The sequence below is a fragment of the Myotis davidii genome, unplaced genomic scaffold (genome assembly GCF_000327345.1).
Source record: "Myotis davidii unplaced genomic scaffold, ASM32734v1 scaffold530, whole genome shotgun sequence".
Classification (NCBI taxonomy): domain Eukaryota; kingdom Metazoa; phylum Chordata; class Mammalia; order Chiroptera; family Vespertilionidae; genus Myotis; species Myotis davidii.
The window spans coordinates 540,763-544,376 of NW_006282272.1; the positions used below are offsets into that span (position 1 = coordinate 540,763).

At 48.3% G+C, this 3,614-nt stretch overlaps 1 long non-coding RNA gene across 1 annotated transcript in view; it reads right to left on the minus strand.

Annotated features, from left to right (window-relative positions):
- LOC107181745 overlaps positions 1-3,592 on the minus strand; it is a 14,986-nt gene extending 11,394 nt beyond the window's left edge. Inside the window, exons 1-2 of the long non-coding RNA XR_001512451.1 lie at positions 3,268-3,592; positions 2,470-2,541 (exon numbers count right to left, since the gene is read on the minus strand). This is a non-coding gene — a long non-coding RNA (uncharacterized LOC107181745). The remainder of the gene's footprint in view (positions 1-2,469; positions 2,542-3,267) is intronic.
- Positions 3,593-3,614: the final 22 nt, after the last annotated feature.

The following is a 3,614-nucleotide window of genomic DNA, read 5'->3' on the forward strand; positions in this document are numbered from 1 at the left end:
TAGAATTTCTGCTTATAAAATAAATCCATGAGGAAAGCAGGAAGGCAAACCACACAGTAGAAAAAGAACTTGCAACACATAACTGACAAAGGATCACATCCAGAATCTATAAAGAACTCTTCCTGTCAATGAGAAAAAGGCAGCCTTAGATGGTTTGGCTCAGTGGATAGAGATTGGCCTGTGGACTGAAGGGTCCTGGGTTTGATTCCAGTCAAGGGCACATGCCCGGATTGCAGGCTCAATCCCTGGTCGGGGTTGTGCAGGAGGCAGCCGATCCGTGATTCTCATCATTGATGTTTCTAGCTCCCTTTCCCTTCCTCTCTGAAATCAATAAAAATATATTTTTAAGAAAAGCAGTCCTTGACTTAAAAAAGAAAAAGAATATTGGCCCTTGGAAATAAACACTCTGTCCCAATGAGTCAATCAAACTTCGTATCGTTTCTAGGTGGGAGGCGGCCAGGAGCAGGCTGTCTGTAATTATATAAATGTCAACCCTGTCCTTCGCAGCCTCCTCGAGGCAGGCAGCCGTGTCCTATTTATCATAATGTTCCCTGCACCTTGTTCCAATTTTTTTCTCATTTACTTGTTGGGTCTCCCATAAAAGAATGTCAGTTTCTCAAAGACAAAGTCTTTGCAATCATCTCTTATAAGACCCCGGGGGTGTGTGGAAGGTACAGTGTGTATCTGTTGACTCAATGAATAGAGCAAGTTCTGCTTTTTGAAAAGGTAGAAGGAAGAGTGAAAAGATTCGCCCTAGCTGGTGTGGCTCAGTGGATAGAGCGTTGGCCTGCAGACTGAAGGGTCCCAGGTTCGATTCCGGTCAAGGGCATGTACCTTGGTTGCGGGCACATCCTCAGTAGGGGGTGTGCAGGAGGCAGCTGATCGATGTTTCTCTCTCATCGATGTTTCTAACTCTCTATCCCTCTCCCTTCCTCTCTGTAAAAAATCAATAAAATATATTTTTTTTAAAAAAAGAAAGAAAGAAAGAAAAGATTCACCCTAGCTCGTTTGGCTCAGTGGATAGAGTGTCGGTCTGTGGACCGAAGGGTCCCAGGTTCAATTCCAGTCAAGGGCACATGCCTGGGTGGCAGGCTTGATCCCCAGTAAGGGGCCTGCAAAGGGCAGCCAATCAGTGATTCTCTCTCATCATTGATGTTTCTATCTCTCTCGCCCTCCCTCTCCCTTCCTCTCTGCAATCCATAAAAATATTTTTTAAAAAGAGTGAAAAAATTCTATTCCCATTTTAGAATTATCTGGTAAAGTTTTCTCTGCCAATGCTGCTATTGGGTCATTACAACCCTAAATAATTATATCCATCCGAGCGTCAGAACACCAGTCTCTGTTTAGAATTATTTACTGCAGAACTTCACGAGAGATGTTTCCTTGGGCTATCTCAGGTTTGAGCACCTAGACCTGTAGATGTGTGGTGACAAATTTGTGATGAGCCTGGCTGGTGTGGCTCAGTGGTTGAGCACCATCCCATGCACCAAGAGGTCATTGGTTCCATTCCTGGTCAAGGCACTTGCCCAGGTTCGGGCTCGATCCCCAGTAGGGGGCGTGCAGGAGGCAGCCAATGGATTCTCTCTCAGCATTGATGTTTCTGTCGCTCTCTCTCTCCCTCTCCCTTCCTCTCTACCTAAAAAATCAATACAAACGTATTTTTAAAAATTTGTGATGATTCTTCTGATTCTATTAAAACCTATAGAACAACAGGGCAAAAAACTTGGGGGGGGCGGGGTTTCAACATCCATAATCAGACAGTTCCAGCCTGATAGTTTTCATTTTTTCTTCTTCCTTTAGGAAGATGGTTTCTTTAAGGGATGTTTTTAAAGCAAAATGATCTTAAAATGATGTGACTAGAGAGCTACTAAGTTTTTGGTGACTCCATCAATGAATTCATATCTGAAATTAAAATAAGAAAATCACCAAAAAGGTTATTTCATATATTTGGCTCAGAGTTTTGTTTTTATTTTATTTTTAATATATTTTTATTGTTGATAGTATTACAGATATCTCCCATTTCCTCCCCCTCACCCAGCCCCTACCTCCCCACCCAGGTCTTCCCTACCCTATTACCCTTGTCCATGGGTTATGCATATAAGTATGTAAGTGGTTTATCTCTTCTTTTCCCCTATTTTTACTTATTTTAATGTTGACATTATTGTAGGAGTCCCCTCTCTCTCCCTCCCCCATTTGCCCAGCTCCAACCTCCCCCACATCCCCCTTCCTTGACTTTTATCAAATTATTGTCTGTGTCCATGGAAAACCCCACCACCTACTGTTTCTCTCATTCTCCATCCCCTCCCCCACGACCACACAGGCAATGAAACCGAATCCAAACTGGTGTCCAGGTACAGCTTCCGCGGAAGCCGCTTGAAGACCGGGCTTCTTGGGTTCCCACGCATCTTCCAGGCCTCGCCAACCCCCCGCCAACCCCTGCACCTACACGCAAGCAGCCTGGAGACTTACCCGGCAGCAGCAGGGCCAGCATCCCGTGAGCCGCAGCGCCTGTGGGTTACAGCCGCCCCGCTGGGTCCCTGCCTGCGGGGAGAGAGCACAGGTCAGCAGGCGCCCAGGAGCGGTGCCTGCAGAACCGGACACCCGGGCCCCCCTCACACCTCCCGCCTCCTCCCGGACTGCCCGGCTTCTCCCTCTTCTCCACACTCACTTCGCCCAATCATCTTGCTGTTGAGTTAAGAAGAACCACTAGCAGCCCAGCCGGTGTGGCTCAGTGGTTGAGCGTCAACCTATGAACCAAGAGGTCACGGTTCAATTCCCGGTCAGGGCACATCGGGCTCAATCCCCAGTAGGGGGCGTGCAGGTGGCAGCCAATTGATTCGTGTATATTTCTCTCTCTCTCTGTCTCTCTCTCTCTCTCTAACATCAATAAAAACATGTTTTGTTTAAAAAGAAAAGAAGAGCCAGCCCAGCCAGCATGGCTCCGTGGTTGAACGTGAATCTAAACCAGGAGAACACGGTTCAATTCCCAGTCAGGGCACAGGCCTGGGTTGTGGGACGATCCCCAGCGTGGGGCCTGCAGGAGGCAGCCGATCTATGATTCTCTCTCATCATGGATGTTTATTTTTCTCTCTCTCTCCCTTCCTCTCTGAAATCAATAAAATATATTTTAAAAAAAAGAAGAAGAAGCAGTAACAACAGCCAATCAGAAGCTCCCTTCATCAGGCTAAATCCCCGACAGCCGCTCAGAGGGACTCCCTGACAACCCAGTGAGAAGACAGAGAGGAACCCTCCCCAAGTGTCGCTTACCGGCCTGGGGGGTCGGCCTGGTCCCCTCCTCCTGCGAGGCTCCCTTGGGCTCCCCGGGCTCATCCATCTCCCAGGTCAGGCAGCCAACGCTGCTGAAAATCCTCCCACAGAGAAGGGGGGCGGGGGCAGGAGGAAGAGTTGCTTGTGCCGCTTTGAGCGCTTATTTCCTTCCTCCAGATTTAATGGCAGGAAAATCCTGTATCGGAGGAGGATTAGCCGAGATGATAGAATGTGTCTGCCTCTCGGATCACAAAAGCCAGTGGCGGGACGTGCTGCCACACCAATCGGCTTTATCCCCGGCCTGGGCCTCTATCCGCCCGGCCCCCTTCCCTCCTTCCCTCTGCAGA